Below are 21,453 nucleotides of genomic sequence, written 5' to 3' on the forward strand. Positions count from 1 at the left end.
GAGATTTAAGAATTGTTAGCCGAAAAAAAGGTGAAAAACAAAACAAATAATCAATAAATAATTGTTACCAAAGGCAATAAATGCTACTTTTTTTTTACTTACATGAATGAATTTATTTTATGTTTTAAAGTATGTTCAAGCGCTTGCGGGTGTGTGGGTGCGAAATACCTCCAGATTTTCTAGAATTTCCCGCTAGATTGTAAACGAAATCTCCAGATCTAGCAGGAAAACCGCTAAATTAGAAACACTGGTCACGTGACAGGAAGCGGTAATAAATAATTGTCCCTAAATAAAAAAAAATCACCTATCGGTACAAAGAAATCCACCTATTTATCATAGAAAAATTAAGTATAATGTTATAGTTAAAAAGAAATATATAAAAACACACATGGATATAGTAAATATATTATACCAAAACGTGGAAGCCATCCGTCCAGTGGTTTTTTAGACAATTAATTCCGAACGAACCAACAGTTACATTTTTATATATATAGATATACAGTGACCGACTGATTATGGGTGGTTTTGACTTCCATAACAAAGTCTGCATTAAAAATTTACCCAATAACAGGTAATTATCTAATCAGTATAAAATTTTCACCAGTTAATAAATAAAGAATGCACTTTATATGGATGTAACATTTTTTTTCATATTCATTTATATATATATATATATATATATATATATATATATATATATATATATATATATATATATATTGGGGGACTTCATGAATCCCGTTTCCTCATGTTTCCTTTGTTCGACCCCTTAAACTCCAAGCGATCCACTAGGCACAAACTTATTTTGTGGTGGTGGTGGTGGTGGTGGTGGTGGTGGGAGGGGGAATGAGTGTAGGAAAAAAAGTTCACATGGTGCCTTCGATATCGAATAATATAAATCCGAAATTTGAATGTGTTTATTTTTTTATCTTTTACATTTGGAAGTGTGAGATTCATTGCTCATGTTATCAAGAATTATTTTCTTTCAGATGAGGATAATTTTTCTTACGAAAAAGCTAAAATAGGCATACTTTTAAATCTTAAAAATAAATTAAACATTTAATTTTAGAATGTGTAAACTTCCCTGTACCACTACATAAAAATGCTTTAAAGAATCGATACTAAATAAATAAATAAAATAAAAACAGGGTGTAAAAAATTATAGGTGATAATTGTATCTGCGCATTATGGTGTTTTCAAAAAGTTGTTATTTTTAAGGGCCACTAAATTTTAATGAAAGTCTTTGTAAACTTGATTTATGCAATTAAGAACTGGGGAAAATACAGTATGATCTAGTTTATGGAAAAAGAGTGTGGTCCATTGATTATTATTAATTAGAAAATAAGAAAGGAAAAATGATTTTAATCATGAAATTAAAAACTGACTAAAAGTAATATTAAAACTGAGAAATATGATGCTGAAAATTTATGTTTGATGTAAAAATAGAAAAAAAAAGCAGTTTTTTTTTTAAATTTTAACAAGTATTAGGAACAATTTTAAGCTTGATTGATCAACTATTTTGAAGGGGAAAATTATAAAACTAAAAATAACATATTTCACCATAAATGGCGTTTGTAATTATAATTTAATTTTTAATTCAATTATTTAAAAAAATGTATTTGCCTGTTTAATTACATTAAAATTCATGAAAATTCATCATAAAATATTTATACACGGCTGGGTTCCTGTACCTAAAATCTAAGATGGCGGCGGTAAGCACATGGTTCCTTAAATGTGCGAGATTTTGCGAAATAATAAAATTATTTGAATTTATTTAAATATAAGGTAATTATATTCTAATATTTTTGCATATTCTTATAGCCAATCATAGTAAATCTTATTTAGACATAAAAAAGGTTAGTTTAATTGATTCGAAAACCTTTTATGCTTTGTTGACATTCGACAGAAAATGGACCAAAGAGGTTTTTTGATGAATTTAAAACTTAAAATTCTATTAAAAATTATAGAAAAGCATTATATTATTTTGCTTTTAACATAATGAACTTCAGGGTTTTTCTTTCTGGTAAAGCTAAAAGTTGTTCAGAGATAACTAATTTTAATAGATTTTAATAAGTTCTAGAAAAATCAGTTTTCAAGCGTTTAGCGGGCACTATATATATATATATATATATATATATATATATATATATATATATATATATATATACAATTTAAAGGGGGTAGAACAGTAGTAATAGAGCAGAGTGTATTTTAATGTGATAGTAAAATCACTAATTTAATTAAAATATAAGAAAAGAACAGTGCTCGTTGTAATGCAGATATATAATAAGCTCGATAGGCAAATATCCTAGAGCTACTTTAATATTTAGTAAGGTGGTTGATAATTAATCATTCAAATTCTAATTAAAATTAAAAGTCTGTTTCATACTAAGGAACACAACAAAGCTAATAAATTGTACGATCGTTTCGGAAACGATGTTTTTTTTTATTGCAATAGACATTAAGTCATGGACAATAATATTAACATATAGTTTTTTGAAAACAAAGTCTCCTCATCAGCAAAAATATTGGGTGTTTTTTTTTTTCTTTTCAAAAACTATATGTTACAATTATTGTCTATGGCAATAAAAACATCGTTTCCGAAACGATCGTACAATTTATTGACTTTGTTGTGTTCCTTCTTATGAAAGAGATTTTTAATTTTTAATTTGAATTATAAATTATCAATCACCTTACTAAAAAATGTGTGTGTGTGTGTGTGTGTGCGTGTGTGTGTGTAGGGTAAGGTAGAAAAATCATCTCAGAACGGGTAAGATAAAATCCTAGAAGAGAGACTTCAACACTCTTATGGTAACTTATACGACTTTAAATCAACATCTAATTATACTTAATTGAATGTTTCGCATCTATCTTTTAATTTTGTTCAACATAAGTGTAATGATTTCAATGCAAAATCTAAAAAAAAAAGAATTATACTTAAAAGTCTTAAAAACGATTTATAATTGTTTATCAAAAGTTTAACGAACGTGAGTAAATTTGAATGCAAATCTGAAACAGAGAATTTTCGAATAGGAGGTTGGGACAAAATTTTTGCTCTTCTTTAAATACTGCTAAAACACCTCAAAGAATCTGAAATTTGTGAATATTGTTGATTAATCTATGATTCCTATTGGTAGAATTATACCCAAATCTGATATATCCGTATTTTCACGGAAAGTTATAATTTCCTTTTTAGTCAGAGGACAGAAAATGAAATTAAATACAACTAAAATTACTAATCCTTACGCCTAGGAGAAGTGAACTAGATTTTATATTGATCAGTGCATTAGTTTAGAAGGTTATCATATAAAACGATATATATATATATATATATATATATATATAGTAAGTTATAAAATATATATGGCGATTAAGCTACACTGAATATTCCGCGTTTCATCCACTCTAGGACTCTTCAGGCTTATGCGTGAATTTTGTGATTGTTTGTCGTTTTTATATACGCATGTTCTATTGAGATTTTAGTTAGCCTATCAGCTTTCTAGTATCCACTGCGCTCTTCTTGTCAGCCAATGACTACTTGACCTCTGGTTGATATATTCCTTTGTGTGTGCTTTATTTAGCTTGGATATCTAGTTTCTTGATCTGTTTTAAATCTAGGTTAGTTTTTTTTTTAAATGTTAGTTTATATATAAATATATATATATATATGTACATACATATATATATATATATAGTCTAAATAAAAGGAGAATTAGTAATAATAAATAATGCGCGTATAATTTGGATATGCGTTCGTGTGTGTGTAAGATATTTACTCAAATGTATGAGTGCGTATGAGCGTGTTTATACAGCATCATATGTATGAAGATCGCAACAGGCACATCAAAACCACTCCACAGAGACGTATACTCACACACACGCGCTCCCTAAATGCACAAGCACATACGTACACACACTTATGAAAAAGTAACCACAGTAAAACGTACGCATGCGCACACACACCACATACTTCTACAACACAAGATGAATGATAAATAATTGGAAAATAAATCACACACGATTTTGATTTTCACTTTAGTGTGAGCCTCAATTACCTTAGAAAAAATAAGAATGTAAAGAAAAATTTCGCTTCGCAGAACGAAACTTAATTTGGTGAGTGTCTTTCTGAAATTTATCTTTTTTTCTACAAAATATCTGTTGAGGACGTAAAAAAAAAACATTTGAAACGCGTTATGGCCATATCAATAACAGAAAAAAATGAAAATCTCAACCAATAAACTAATATACTAATATATAAGAAACAACATTTTTTCGTTGTTCCGCTCCTTTAAATCTCTCTCTCTCTCTCTCTCTCTCTCTCTCTCTCTCTCTCTCTCTCTCTCTAGACACACACAGATATATATATATATATATATATATATATATATATATATATATATATATATATATACAAAATAGGGCTGCACATTATTATATTACTGCTGAGAAATTCACCGCAACATAGCTCCATGTCACAACTTTAAATCTACAGTTTTCAATAGATTTGAACAACCTGCCATTTGACAAAAAAGACTTCTGGAAATATATTATGAAGCAGTGTCACAAACAAGTAAAATTTATGACTCATAGAACAATATATATATATATAATATATATATATATATATATATATATATTATATTATATATGTATATATATTATATATATATATAGTGGAAATGGTAATTAATAAAAACTGAAGAAAGTGCTCAATACTGTTGTAGAGCAAATATGCGTTTTATTTTTTATTACGGTATCTTTCTGTTAAGTTACATTATTGTTTCAGCTACTCAGCCGTTTTTTGGGCCGTCTAGAAAAAACGGCCGGTTAGCTGAAACAATAATGTAACTTAACAGAAAGATACGGTAATAAAAAATAAAACGTGCATATATATATATATATATATATATATATATATATATACCATATATATATATATATATATACCATATATATATATATATACCATATATATATATATATATATATATACTTGCAAAAGTACTCGTCGTTGACTGGGTTAAAAAACAGCATACAGAAAATGGACTCTGCTTTATGAAAGTATGATAGGTTATGAAAAGGAAGGGTTGTAAAGTGAAAGCTTCGAATTTGGGGGTATCAAAACCAAAGCAAAATATGATGAAAGTAAAAATAAAATAGATAAAACCTATACTTTATTATACCATTCCTGTTCACATTGAAACAATTATCACAATATTCTGTGGATCTATATTAAAAAAAAACTTGTTAAACTTTGTGATATATTTCTATTCTATGGAGGTCAGGCGCGAACGAACATCCATAATTTTATTATACCATATTTCTTTGAACTGAAACATAATTATCAAAGTATACTTACGCAGATAGATATGAAAAGTCTTTATTAAAGTTTGTGCCTATTTCCATTCTATGGAGGCCAGGCGCGAACGCAGACCCCACAATTTTATTATCCCATCCCTATTTAAGTTAAAACATACTTATCAAAGTATTCTTATGTACATCTATATCAAAAACACTTGTAAACGTTTTTTTTTTTTTAAATTTTTAAAATTTTTATTTCCATACTTTGTGGACCAGGCGCGAATGTAGACCCCACAATTTTAATGACCCCCCACCCCGTTCTGCCAGATCAAACATACCCATTTCTGTGTCTTGATACATCTTCTACCATTATATGTAATCAGTTTTTTAAAATAGTCAACCATATAGGAGCCTATTCGTGACCACACACACACACACACACACACACACATACACATACATTCAGTTTATATATATATATATATATATATATATATATATATATATATATATATATATATATATATAAAGACACATATGCATGTTTGCTTTCTTACGTATATGTGTGTATATGTCCAGCTGCCGGAGAGGTTAAAACGCCGTGATAAACAAACATGCGCACTCTACCACTACTCAGCCATCTCAGTATTTCAGTTTGTCTTTGTGCAACCAGTGGTAGGGTGCGAGAGAGTACAATATGTGTAGCACAAGCATGTTGTGTCGCGATCGTTATTTGAAGATATATTTCTAAAAATAACAAAATAAATAAATAAATAAATTTAAAATAAAATTAAATTAAAATAAAAAATGTCCTATGGCGATAGGTGAGTGGCGACGTGCACAGGCTTAGCGAGCTGGAAGTACATAGCTGCAAATCTGCACATAGGCGGCCAGTGATTTATCTAACATCGTCGACTAAATCGCTTATAGGGCGGAAGCAACGTCGGTGGATGATCTGGCGACTGAGCAGCCTTTCTTGAGATACACTGCTCACCCATGAATTTGGGAAGGGTCTAGAAAAGGTGACCTATAAATTGTCTACCTTTTTATAACTGGTCGGCTTTCTACGATCGGCGACTGCTCTATATTTGCAGGAGAAACAAGATAAAGTTGAAGAAAAATAATAAACTAGGAAAATCAAAATTTTATCAGGAGAGGAATGATCTAACTGTTGCGACGTGGAATGTGGGGACTTTGCTAGATGTCCTGGATAGTGAAAGACCTAAGCGTAGAACAGCTATTGTTGCGAGAGATCGCTAGGTACAGTATAGACATTGCGGCATTGTTTGAAACACGATTTAGTGGTGAGGATCAATTGGTGGAAGTAGGCTCGGGATACACCTTTTTTTGAAAGGAAAACCATCTGGACTAAGACAAGAAGGTGGGATTGGCTTTGCGGTTCGTTCTGCTTTGGTGAAGAGGATTGAACGGCCAATCTGTGTAAGTGACAGAATTATGATGATGCGCTTCCCTCTTGCACACAGTAGGTATATGACGATTTTATTTGTGTATACCCCTACCATGCGTAATGATGAAGACACAATCACAGCGTTTTAACAAGATCTCAGTCGTACCACTTCCTCTATTCCTTTATCTGAAAAGATCTTACTCATGGGTAATTTAAATGCGAGGGTTGGCAAGGATCATAAGACCTGGGACTCACTCGGCCGGTTTGGTGTAGGTAAAGTCAACAGTAATGGTCTGCATCTTCTCCATCTATACACTGAGTTTGACCTTGTTATCTGTAACACTTTCTTCGGCAACAAGGAGGTCCATAGGTTTACTTGAACCCATCCTCGTTCAAAACAAGGTCACTTGATTGATTACATTATTTCCAGGAATGAAGATTTGCAGGACGTCTGTAGTGTGCGTGTGATGCGTGGAGCTGAATGCGGCACAAATCCCTTTTTGGTACGCGGGAAGTTGAAAATCTGTATACGGAGGTAGTGTAGCTCGGGTGGTGTTAAGATTTCCAGGCGGGTTGATGTGTTGGATGATCAAAGTGTACGTGAAAAGCTTCGATCCGTAGTTTATTCTACTGATTTTGATGGGCCATGGACGCATTTTAAAAATACACTCTATGAAATAAGTGTAGCTGTTCTTGGCTTACGCAAATCTTAACATCAGGATGGGTTTGATCATAATGATTCTGAAATTACTCAACTCTTAAGTGCTAAAAATGAGTTGCATCATAAAAGTCACTTAAAGCAAACAAGGGTCTTCTCCAAATGAAGAAGCAGTGCTGGGCTAAACTAGCCAACCAAATCCAGATGTTTTTTGATCGTAAAGACTTCAAACGCATGTATCATTTGCTTAAAAAAGCTTTTGGTCCTCAAACACTATCTACATCTCCCCTACTCTCCATTGATGGAATTGCTCTTATAAAGGATCCTAACAAGATTCTCCGTTGGATGAGCATTATTCTGATCTCTTTGACAAACCCTCTAATGTTGATGATATTTATCACAACAGAAGCTTATCCATGAAATGTCCGTGTTCCCATCTGAGAATGGAATTAGAGATGCAATCAAAGAAGTGAACGTTGGGAGGGCTTGATGGTATTCCTGTAGAAGTCCTCTTATATAGGGATGATAAGCTTGCACATAAAATTCTTCATCTTATCACTGATATCTGGAAGGGTGTTCCCGTCCATCAGGATTGGGTTGATGCAATGCTTATATCACTGTACAAGGAAAAAGGATCGAAGACCGATTCTGGGATTTGTCGTAGGATAAGTTTGTTGGAAGCAGTTGGCAAAGTATATTCCAAAGTTCTACTCAATAGATTATGAAAGTATGTTTGTCCATCCGTCATTCCAGAAAGTCAAAGTGGCTTTCGTCCGAGCAGAAGAACCACGGACATGATCTTCTCTGCTCGGCAGTTGCCGGAGAAATGTACTGAACGCCGTGTTCCGCTTTCTTATGTTTTTGTTGATTTTACCAAGGCATCTGTCAGATATATCAGGTCTGTCGGTGGATTTCATGCAGAACCACGTCTATGATTTATGTGGTAAAATGACTTTATCTGGAGCTGGTTTAGCTAGCCAAAAGCGATCACATTGAGATCAGTCTTTCTTTGATGGGGAAACCACTGCGGGGCACAGATATTCTATTTGCTCTGTGATCTGTAAACCGAGTGGAGGCGTGAAGTCTCATATGAATGTACACAGTAGAGCAACACTAGTTGGTGTCCCTCAATCTCAGCTAAATTGTGACCACTGAAAAAGACTGTGTAAGAGCAAGGCTGGTCTGAAAAGCCACCATTGTTCCCACAGTAGATAGAAATTGATGCATATTGATCACATCTCCACATGTATATTTGTATGTGTGTTTATATATATATGTATATATATATATATATATATATGTAATAATAAAAAATAAATAAATTTTATAAATTAAATTAAAATAAAATAAATGAAGAAAAATAAATAAATAAAAAATGTAAATGAAAATAATAATAATTATAAATCGTATTAAATGAAATAACAAAAATAATAATAATTTTAAAAGTACATGAAAATGGATGAATAATCAACAATAAATCAAAGGATAGATCGTCTTCTTCTGTCAAGAAGTGACGATCACTATATATATATATATATATATATATATATATATATATATATATATATATATATATATATATATCTTCTTCAACGCTGAAAACTTTCCATCTTTTGCAATGTGGTAGTCTTTTAACATTTCCTATATATATATATATATATATATATATATATATATATATATATATTTACTATAATAATTAAAGACCTACAGACACTAGTGTTTCATCCTTTCGGGAATCCTCAGTGCAGGGTGTCACGATTAACATCAGTCGATAGATTTGAACGCAGCGACACAAGCCATCTCTGGCTTGATTAACAAAGACCGAATCCATTCGGCTACCGTTAACCGGGGGGTGAAATGACGTTGAAATTTAAACATTTTATGTTTATATGTTTTTTTACGTACGTCAGAGTGATCTAGTCATTATATGATGACCTATGCATGAGAGCTTAATCGACCGACTTCATTCAACTGAAAGTTCTCAACGATATGAAGCAAGTTTCTTAAAGAGCCTGACATAGTTATTTACTCTGATAATTAAATACCTACAGATATTTCGGACATCTTTTTTGTAGGGTGTCACGATTAACACCAATCTATAGATTAGAACCCGGCGACACAAGCCATCTCCGGCTTGATTAGCAAGGACCGTACCCATTCAGCTACCGTTAACCGCGTGAAATAACGTTGAAATTTAAACATTTTATCTTTAAATATATATATATATATATATATGTATATATACATATATATATATATATATATATATATATATATATATTTCAGAATAAAATTATCAAACAATCAGCTGGTATTGAAGCCTGTGATTATAAGATTTACAAGATATTACTGGCAGTAACATTCTATAAGTATTATCCCATCTAAATAACAATTGCTCGATATACAAGATAGAGCAAATAAATCAAATTTTAGTGATTCAATGAATTTTTAAAAAAATTTGACGTGAAATGTTTGAGTTTCATATCAAAAGTTTTTATTATTCTATGTAAGACAAAGAATACATTAGGAATATTTTAACTTTTTATCCTATAGGGTTTCGATGTCTACCATCTCTTCAGAGGAGAAAATGTTAGCAAATAGTTATAATGGTATACACCCTCTTTGCAAAAGTCAGTGAGACATGGAAAACTTGAATGAGTAATTAAAAGTCATAGAGTAAGGGAAGTTAAAGAAAAAGATATAAAAGTTTACATCCGAATTGAACGGTGAAATCCGAGGTGACTGTCCTTGAAAGCAGTGTGGTAGAATGATCCCAACTGCATTTTGGGTAATCCACATCACAAAGTTATGATCCGAGTTTGGGTATTTTTCTGTAGTAATTTTTCTTTGTTGTATAATGGGTCCGGTAAAAAAAAAGAAAGTTTTTTTTAAATAAGTCCCGTGTTTTTTTTTATTAATAAATCTATAAAATTGATATAATTAATATTTTTTTTAATTTTTTATACTCATAGAACATGAGATTAAAAATTCCACTCAAAATAACTTTTAGAAGATGCGAACACGGCCCCCCTCCCCTTTTTTTAATCGTACCAACCAAACTTGCTCCACCATCCAAATCTTTAAAATAAGTTAGATACAACTACAACTACTACTTAAACTACTACTACGTTTCCTACTACCGGTACTATTTCTGCTACTACTTGTATTAATAATAACAAATATTTCAGCCCTAGTATACTATTGGATATATTAGCACTAAATCCATCAATGGGTTCACGAGTAAATAATGCAGAAGGAGAAAGGTAACCTTTATATTTTAGCCCTGTACTACTACCACTACTACTACTACTACTACTACTACTACTACTAATAATAATAATAATAATAATAATAATAATTTTGAATACATACGGATCGAAAAACTATTGGACATATTTTCAGAACGTTAGGAATAAAGAGACCCCCTAAAACTGTTAATGATGTCGCTGAAATACACCTTGAGAGCCCTCCGCCCACGTGAGACGTACGTTTTCCTTTGACACCATAATTTTCCGTGGCGTACAATAAATAATTCATGTTAATAATACGCAGCAATATAATTTGGTTCAAAGACACTGGTGATACCCATATTTTAGCGTCTGGGAGCGGATCTAGCCATTACTCAGTTGTATTTATCGACAGACAGAACTCTCATTCAGAATGACAGTAGCTAACAGCGTGATATGAATGATTTAAATATAATATCTTCTGAGTATGACACACTATTTGCCTGTTTAGCGTAATGCTTCGCTTATTCGTAATTGTACCTAGAGAATAGCGTTAAGTTAACATTTTTAGGGGATACTCGGTTTACTTTGATTAACTCTGCAAAATTATAATAAAACAACTTATTACGCATCGAAACGTTACCTAAATTTACAATTCTTTCTGCAATAGAACCATATTTTCCACCAGTAAACGCCAGCATATACTTGAATAGTCCACTATATTGCACTTACAAATGTCCAACAAATATGTCTGTGTGCATTTGTGTATGTATGTATGTGTAGTATGTGTGTGTGTGTAGTGTATGTGTGCAGTGTGTGCTATCGTCGTTTAATTATATAAATTATTGTTTTGACTCAAATCAAATTATAAAGTTTGATCCATGTCCAAGTAACCTATATCTAAAATTTCAAGTGTTTAGACCCAAGAGTGGCGGAGGAGTTTAGTAGAATTTTCAATGGTTAAATCGTTGAACTTTGACCTCTTGACAGCCAAATTTCTTGCCGGAAAATGATTAAAATGATTTGACTGGAAAATGATTAAAAGATTTTGTTGTTATAATACTAATAATAGTAACAATAATAACAATAATAATGGTGCTTGTGCAGTGTACGCACCGTGCTATATTTTATATAGGATTTTCAAGTTTTAAATTTTTATGGTATCTTTTTTATTATTAAATTGGTAGGTGAAAGTGCTGAATACTTAGAAAGTTCCCCACTCCTGCTAAGAATGGTTTTCTAAATAACGTTATTATTTCAGCAGGGTGCGTACAACATTTATTTATAAGATAAAACACAAGAAAATATGTGAACTAAAATTTAATGTACTCTTTATTTTTAGTTCATATCCAAACTTTAATTAAAATTGATTAGTTAATCAATTTTTAAGATGAATTTGTGTTCGTCTCGCGAGAGAATAGAGAATTTCTTATTTCATTTCCCATTTCAGTCATGTAAATTATTTACAAATAAAATGTTATAAAACGAACACAATCTTCTATGTTTTAAATATATTTCAAAGAAATAAATTACACCGACGCTAAAATATTGAATTCATTGATCGTTTTAGTTAAAAACAAAATAAAATTAAAAAAAAAACTTAATTAAAAAAAACTGTGAAAAATGCTTCTGTGACTTTTAAAAATTGTTTGTTTGGCAGTTAAAAAAATAAATGAATGAAATATTCGACTTCTTGTTTGGCAGTTTAAAAAAATAAATGAATGAAATATTCGACTTCCTTGTTTAGCAGTTTAAAAAATAAATAAATGAAATATTCGACTTCCTTGGTTGGCAGTTTAAAAAAAAAAAAGAATGAAATATTCGACTTACTTCAATAGAAATAAAACAATTTCACTTACCGTTATATTTTATTCGACTAAAATTATCCCAATGTGCAATTATTATAATTGTGATTATAATCAAAATGGAGAATTGCTTTTTTTTCTCTTTAGGAGAATAAAAACATATAATTACAACAGCCATACATATAAGGCAACGAAAAATATTTTTTACTGCCACGTAGTTGAATACCGGAAACTTGAGGCACCTTCGTGCCTTTACCTACATGCTGTTCTGGTAATGACATCACGCTGTCATGTTTATTGGCCTGCTCATCGGTAACCATGGTTCTATACGACAACCGGCTGCGCTCAACGGTTAAACGAAGAGGATGCTCCACGACACTTTCCGAAGCCAGAGTTGCATCAAAAGAAGGTCATGCTGACTGATTAATTGTGTGCGACCGGCATCATTCATTCATTCAGGTTTTTGAATGCAGGCGAAACCATTACGGCGGAGAAATACTGTCAACAAATGAATGAAATACAGCACAAACTTTGACAATAACACCCAGCATTAGTTAACAGAAAAGGTCCAATACACCCCTCGACAGTGCTAAAGTCGCTGCATGAGTTGAACGAATTAAGATACGATACTCTGCCTCATCCACAGTACTCTCCAGACTTCTCACCTACTGACTAACACTTTTTCCAGCATCTCGACAGTTTTCTGCGTGAGAAATGCTTAAAAGACCTAAGCGATATCAAAAATGACTTCAGCAATTTCATCGCCATCAGAATTATGTTGTTTTTTTTTTTTACGTTACTGGCATAAATCCATTGGTTTTGCGTTGAAAAAAAAGGGGGTTTTATTCTGTTGGTACTTATTTCAATCAATAAAGTCTGTCAGGCAGTACTTTTTGGGGAGGGGAGGGGAGAGGGTCACTCTGCATTAGGGTTGGCAACTCCTGGCCCACAGGCCAAATCCGGCTCTTGAGTTATTTATCTATTTATTTATTTATTTATTTTGACCCGCCACATTACTCGAGGCACAATACAAATATTAATGAACCAGACTACAGAGGCAGTTCAAATATATACTGTCAACATTCAAACTCTTTTTAAAATTTACCTGAAAACGTGCTTATTTTTGACTAGCAGGGTGACCCGACGTTGTCCGGGATTGGATAATGATCAACGAATTATTCACACTCCTATAATTGTATTGCTACCGAAATCGGTGAAATCGCATATTTTCCAATCAAATCGATTGATTGTCTGCTCTAGTTGAGAATCCATCGCAGTGTGCCGGAAGAAAGCCTATATGCCTCTCCGCAATTATTTAGTTCAAAATACAATGTAGTTTAAATAGAACTGCGGAGAACCTACTGTTTATTTTATAAGATTATTTTCCTTATTCCGTCTTTATTGGATTAGTTCGATTATAGTTAGCTATCGAAGACATTCCGCTAAAAAAAACTATCTAAGAACACTGCCATGCACAGAATATATCTTTGTGTGAAATTTCATAAAGATCGACCCAGCTGTTTTCGAGTCCATAGGGAACGAACTCCTACACACAGGCACAGCGTTTCTTTTATATAATAGGATTTTATTTATCGATATTTAAACTTTAAAAAATAGTGTCTATCTGAATGGGCATGCAATTGTCAAAGGTAAAAACAATGAACTCACAAAGCTGGGCACATAAAAATAAATCAAACCGTCATATTTCAAGTTAACTCAACTGTACACAATGTCCTCTGTGCGATATAAGTTTGCATGGTAATTTTTGTAAAAAAAAAAAAGAAAAGAAAAAAGTACATTTATTAATTATTAATAGTTGTTTTTTAATTCAATAGTTGTTTTGATTTTAATATGTCTGTAATGTAGTCCGGGAACTAACACGTTGTATGCTCAGTCGCAAAGGTTACAAAAAATAGAAAAGAACTCGCTTTTTTTACAACGACATTTTTTCATCATTCTCTCGTTATCGCTGTGGCGTTCCTCATGTAATCCTCTTATCGAACGTACTCTCGAACGTCATCCACCCGTTATTCTGGTTTCTAAGGCGATCTCCTTTTTAAAGTATTTACCTTTCTCTATCGGGAATGTTATTTCGCATTCATTTGCATACGCGTTTCTGCGCTATGTTTTTTTTTTTAACTTTATATGTGCGTCTTTGTGCGTCTGTGTGTTTCTGTGTGTGAATTCGTTTTCTAACGGACTCCAAAATGGCTGGGACGATTCATCTGAAATTTCACATAAACGTATATTATGTGTCTTGAAGTGTTTTTTAGATACATTTTGTTTTGGAATGCCTCCGATAAGTATCGAAAATTTATAATCGAAAAAAATCCATTAAAAGAAGGACAGTTTTGATCAAAGTTAACACCCTTATATATTATACACCATAAGCACATTTGAAACGTTTTATCATCACACAAGCAAAAGGGTCCCACGTATAAAATAAACAGTAAGTTTCTTGGCCTTTAGGCCAAGATCAAAGTGTAGTATCTGATCTGACACAACGCTTGAATTTTTTGTTCTCGGTTAGTGGAAGAGAAATCCTTTACGACTGAGACAATTTTTTTTCCTTTTCTGCACATCAAAAAAAAAAAAAACACCGTGGTGTCTAACTCTGACCTCGTGGGGAGACAACGAAAATAGAAATAGTAAGTTCTTTGATAAAGCAGAGGCGTGTTCAAAATAGCTGTCCGTGTTTACAGAACAACTGAACGATTATACTTGACTTTTGTATTTTAACCTTTAAATTAACCGTTCATAAAAATAACTTTTATAGAATCAAAAATAGATTTTTAAACAGTGCAATATAGACTGCAATGTGTTGTAGACGAATCCCACGACTAGAGCAGACATTTGATCAATTTAAATGTTAAAATATGGTCGATTTCACCGATTTTGATGACATTAAATGAATTGAAAGTATAAAGTGTTCGTCGATTCTCGATCCATCTCGTGCACCGTCGGGTCTCCTTGCTAGTAACAAATAGTTCTGTGTCTCAATAGTGTTTTATTTCGTCGACAATTATTTACATATTTGAGAAAATGAGTTGTTTTAGGGGGACCTCATATATTTCCATCAAGTGACGATCTATTTATAAATTGCAAGTGAAAAAAACATTTATGTCTTCCTTTCTATATATATCGTATTACTACATTCCAAAAGATTTTTAAAATTGTATCGAAATTATTAAAATCCATATAAACAAACGTGAAAAAAAAATGTCTTTACAAAATGGTAAGAAATTAAATGTACGAGAGTGTTTCAAATTTTGATTTCAATAAGTCCAAGAAGCGAAATTGGCGAATCGATGGCGAAGCGACTAATAAATAAAGGGAATTTATTCAGAAATAATAATAAAATGAGGAATACCAATAAATGGTTCGTAATTTCATTTTTTTTTTTTTAATTATTATTTCGCCATATAAAATGTATGTTTATGCCAAAGTGAACTAAAACAAAAAAAACACAAAAAAAAACAAAAAAAAAACAAGTCGACATGATGCTTGGGAAAGTGAAAACTTTATACGTAAAGATTGTTGTTGTATTTGTTATGTTATGGGTGGTACTGTCCATTTATTTTTGCAGTATTTACGCCAATGCTTTAAGGTCTGAAAAAGTGCCAAAATGAATTCTTAGCAATTTTTTTCAGGGGCAAAATACAGCAATCATGGGTGGTTTCTGCGGTCGAGCGAATCTAATATTAAAGAATCGCCTTTGGATATATATATATATAAATATATATATATATATATATATATATATATATATATATATATATATATATATATATATATATATGGGGGCATGTGTGTGTGTATGTATGTATGTATGTGTGTGTGTGTTGGTTATGTAAAATATAAATACAACACAATCACGTTAATATACCGGTTCTGGTCAGATCACCGAAGTTAAGACGCGTTGAGCCTGACTAGTACCAGATGAGTGACCATTTGGGAGCTTTAGGCGCTGTATCTGCTCTCTGCTTATTTCGGCATTGCTTCTAGTCGTCCTCAACCTCCACTTATCACTAGTGTCTAACAATGCAGACTCAGGACATGTTTGGTTAGAAATTGCTCAACTCTTGCCGCAAAAAATTCCACGCACTAGCACCCTTACAGTGGATATCTGTAGTCTGTCAAGACTGAGGGAAGTTTCCATTGCTTTAGATAAAACTTGCAGGTAGTGACAGAACCCCTAATATTTGCCGTGTAGGAGCGATATTATTAAAGCGCTCAGGACAATATTTGTGAGGTATAACATCGAGAAAATGGCTGAAAATCTCCTATGTTGACTGTGTGGACAGAAAGATGAGAATGTATAACAGCTTGCCGATATTTGTGAGAAGTTAACACGAAAGGAATACAAGAGACGACATTACAATATTGCGAGGAAAGTTCATTGGGATGTGTGCAAGAAGAGAGGGTTGGAATGCAGTGAAAAATAGTACGAGTGTGTTCCAGAAGGGGTGGTAGGGAGTGATAATGAGGCATTATTGTAAGATATGAACATTAAATGTGGTAATATGCTTAAAAGAAGTAAACCAGACTTAGTTTTATTGGCAATAAATGAACAAAAGGCAATAATCACTAGCTGATATGAATATGGATAAAAAAGAAAAGGAGAAAGTAAAAAACTACCAAGACTTAAAAAGGGTTGGTTGGTTATTTTTGTTTTACGGCATATCAACCCTTTTTAGGTTATTTAATTCCGAATCGAATGATTCTGAAAAAAAAATTTTTAATAGAATATATTTGTTTTTTTTTTCAAGTGGGTTTCTATTTAACTCATAGTTGGGACCCTAATAGGTTAGCGTGGAACTGGGAGCAATGGCAATTAAAGGGTGGCTCCACAATCTCCAAAGCCCGCAAGCTGGGGCCTCACCATCGGATATAGTTGAAGGTCATATCCAGGACCATTCGAAAAGGGAGATAGCACAAAAGATAGCACTTGCACCTATTGGGACGCGAGTCTTTGGGAGTGTAACAAAAGGATTTGAAAAGTGGATTGAAAAAAAAAAAATAAAAATTAGGATTCATTGCAATGTTGGAATATTTTAAAAGACTGCCTTGTTGGGAACCACCAGAATCTTGCGAAAATTACTGGAAGATTTTGAAAAAAAGATGTTGATTGCCTATGTTTATTTCTTATGCTTCGCCTATCAGTATAAAATCGTCAATACCAACATCCCAACAAAATGTGAATAATAATAATAATAATAATAATAATAATAATAATAATAATAATAATAATAATAATAATAATAACTAGACGGGCCTGTGGAAATTCCACAGAGGACCCATTCATTAGTAATATATTGATTTTAGCATTTTGGAGATGTTCAGAGTCAATGGAGACGGTCTAATATTATTGTAGCTCTTTTGTTCAAACTGACAAAATATTCACCCAAGCAAGAAGGGACGCCCGGCATAGCTTAAATATATATGCTTAAATATAATATCTTATTTCTTGAAGATTTAGTATATATTATTACAGAGTTAATTTCTATCGATTTTTATATATTGTAAAGTTGCGATTTTAAAAATAAAAAAAATATATCCACATCACTTGTTTGCATCAGCTTGCATCCAAACTGAAATCGAAACTTATGAATATATACACATAGGAAATAAATACAGAAAAGATATAAACATTCATATATTTTTCGTATTGATTTTTTATTCATACATATTTAAATATATATATATATATATATATATGACTTGAGGTCCATCAGTTATAATAGAAACCGAAACTAAAACTTATAAAGAATTCTAGGTAAATTATTTATAAAAATATAGATGACTTAAGTGGCATCAGCTATAATCGGAACTGAAACTGAAACTTATGAAGAATTCTTAGTAAAAGTATTTATAAAAAAAAGATGACCATTGTGGCGTCAGCTATAATCAAAACCGAAACCAAAACTTATGAAGAATTCTTGGTAAATTATTTATAAAAAAATAAATGGTTTACATTTCGTACATTTATATCAGATCGACATCTGCGTTCCATGTTTTAAAAAGGATTTGTCCTCTATAATATCAGACCTGACGGAATAGTTAATTATAGGTATAGACCGTTTCGTATCCTCGAAAAAGTTCCAGCAAAAACCTAATAGCCAGCCGTGGTTCTCTCCAGAATGTGCTGCTGCCATTGCGCACCGAAATAACCTTTTCCATTGCTTCCAACATAACAACTATAGTGAGACTAAAGCCGCTTTCAGGACTGCCAGAAACTACTGTACAAAAAGTAATAAAGAACGCAAGAGAGTATATAGCTTAGTTCGGTAAGTCCAAAATAGCTGAGCATCGGCTTGGTTCCCACCAGTTTTGGCAAATAGCAAATAGATCCTGAACAGAAGCGTGTGCTCTATCCCAACCATCATCAATGGACCTGATGTAATCTCATCAACATCAGACAAAGTCAAACTCTTTGCCAAGAACTTTGCAGCTATTTCTATCCTTTGCGACCAAGGCCGCCAACCCCCAATATTTCCTCCTGTATCAGAAAACACGCTATGTGATATACATATATATGTACGTGATGTTGCCAAGCTAACCAAAAACCTTGATTCCAGTAAAGCAACCGGCCCTGACGGTATTCCAGTTATAGTACTCAAAAAATTCAACCAGAATTAGCGCCCATACTTACAAAACTGTTTAAACGCTGTTTTAAAGATAATTGCTTCCCATCACCCTGGAAAATCTCATCAGTATGCCCTGTATTTAAGAATTCAGGTGATTGCTCATCTCCCTCTCAGTACAAGTTAATAAGTCTCCTGTGCATCATGAGTAAGTTGCTGGAATCTGTGTTAAATAGAGAAGTAATCAACCATCTCAGCAAAAGTAACCTTCTTTGTGGCATGCAATATGGTTTCCGTTCTGCTAGATCTACAGCAGATGTGCTTATAGTGATATCTCATAGGATTAGCGAATCTCTCGACAAAGGCTACCTTTCTAGGGCAATTGCTTTTGACATAGTGAAGGCCTTTGATAGAGTATGACATAAAGGTTTACTTCATAAGATCTTCAGCTACGGTATAGCTGGAAATGTCTTCCCAATTATTAAATCATTTCTCTCTGATAGGTTCATAAGAGTAGTGGTTGATGGGCAGAAATCAGAAGCTCACAGTATTAATGCTGCAGTTCCTCAGTGGTCCATCCTGGGCCCAACTCTCTTCCTGATCTACATTAGTGATCTTCACAATCACATCCTTACATCATTCGTAGACATTTATGCTGATGACACTACTATCTATGGTAGCACATCTAAGACCGTAAACGACCAAGTTCTCTCCGATTCTCTCTCCTCTGATCTTGAGCAAGTGGTACAATGGGGGAAGACATGGTTTGTTACTTTTAATGCATCTAAAACCAAGCTTTTATCTTTACATCATCAACGCTCTGATCCCCATCTGGCATCAATTGAAATGAATGGCTCTCGTCTTGGGGGGGGGCTCATGTTTTGACAAGCTTCTGTGTCTGACTTTTACTCCTGATCTGAAATGAAACACATACATTAAATCCGTTGCCAAGGCCGCTGGAAAAATGGTGGGATCCTTCTATCGATCATGTAGATATCTAACTGCTGATGCAATTCTCTATCTATACAAGATCCAGGTACACGAACATCTGGACAGGAGCTGCTAGAAAGGACTTATCCTGCCTTGATAGAGTTCAAAATAGACCTTGTAGCCTCGTAGTGGATTTTCTTTTCTCTTGCCTGCAATCTTTTTCTCACAGAACAGGTGTTACGAGTTTGTCTCTGCTTTATCGTTATTTTCATGGCAAGTCCTCGACTGATCTCCAATCTATGGTTCCCCTTCGCCAAACTTTCACAAGAAACACCCGTCTAGCAGAAAACACTATCAATAATTTCCCCTACTGTTTATCTGTGCCTGAACCTAAATGTAGATTCCATGAACAAAGCTTCTTTCTTAAAACTGAACACCTTTGGAACTGTCTTCCGTTTTCCTGCTTTCCAGATGACTAAAATAAGGTTGTCTGTAAGCCTAACGTAAACAAGTTTTTGATGAGCCGCTCCATGTAAGTGAACAAATTTACCGATTTTCCATTACTAATGATTACTATATTGTCCAATATTCTAATGTACACTCTTAAACTCTCATCCTCGAGTAGCCTTTTGGCCTTGGTAAGTGGTGATTCCTATGTAAAAAAAAATTAAGTGTTATTAGCTATAACCGAAACCGAAAACAAAACTTATGACGAATTCTTAGCAAAATTATCTATTACAAAAAAAGGAAGTCTATAGCACTTAAATTAGTCACTCGAATATAAGCGTGACACACAACACACACATTTTATTAATAGATAGATAATAACAAAAATGATAATAATTCTAATAATAAGAAGAAAGAGGAGGGTGAAGACTAACAATTATGAGCGATTGGGAAATTTCTTACAAATATATCTCTAACAACCATTTGTCGTTTTTGTGTTTTTCTCTACGTTCTTCTCTCATTTTTTCACTTTCCTTTTTTTTTCCTCGGTCCTGGATATGACCTTAAACTATATCCGATGGTGAGACCCCAGTTTCTGGGCTTTGGGGAGTGTGGAGTAACCGTTTCATTGCCATTGCTCCCAGGTCCATTCTGACCCGGCGTGGTAGTACCTGTTAGGGTCCCAACTATGGGTTAACTAGAAACCGACTTGAAAAAAAAAAAAAACTCAAATATATTCTATTAAAAAATGTTTCTTCGAAATAACTGGATTTTCGCATTAAATAACATGAAAAGGGTTGATATGCCGTAAAACAAAACAACCAACCTTTTTTTCTTTTTTTTTTTTTGTATATTATTGGATTCTTTTTTCTTTAATCCATTCTTTTTCACCTCTTTTTTATTATTTCCCCTTTCTTCCATATTTTACTTCCGTTCGCTTCATTTACTTCTTCCTTTGTCTTCCGTCCTCATCTTATCCCTCCGATTTCCTTACTATCTTTTCTATTATTTCAATGCCCTTCTATCTTTTAGCTTTTCATTCAGTCCTCCTTTTATTTCTTTTTTTATCCGTTCAAAATCTTCATCTACG

At 32.8% G+C, this 21,453-nt stretch overlaps 1 protein-coding gene and 1 pseudogene across 3 annotated transcripts in view; one reads left to right on the forward strand and one right to left on the reverse strand.

The window, feature by feature from the left end:
• The window catches only part of LOC145252615 (opsin-5-like), a 1,137,249-nt gene that overhangs the window by 733,524 nt on the left and 382,272 nt on the right, over nt 1-21,453 (reverse strand). The gene's annotated exons all lie outside the window — the stretch shown is intronic.
• LOC145252993 (U2 spliceosomal RNA) lies at nt 14,853-15,005 on the forward strand (annotated as a pseudogene).

The sequence above is a fragment of the Euprymna scolopes genome, chromosome 29 (assembly GCF_053919585.1).
Source record: "Euprymna scolopes isolate OS-2025 chromosome 29, ASM5391958v1, whole genome shotgun sequence".
NCBI lineage: Eukaryota > Metazoa > Mollusca > Cephalopoda > Sepiida > Sepiolidae > Euprymna > Euprymna scolopes.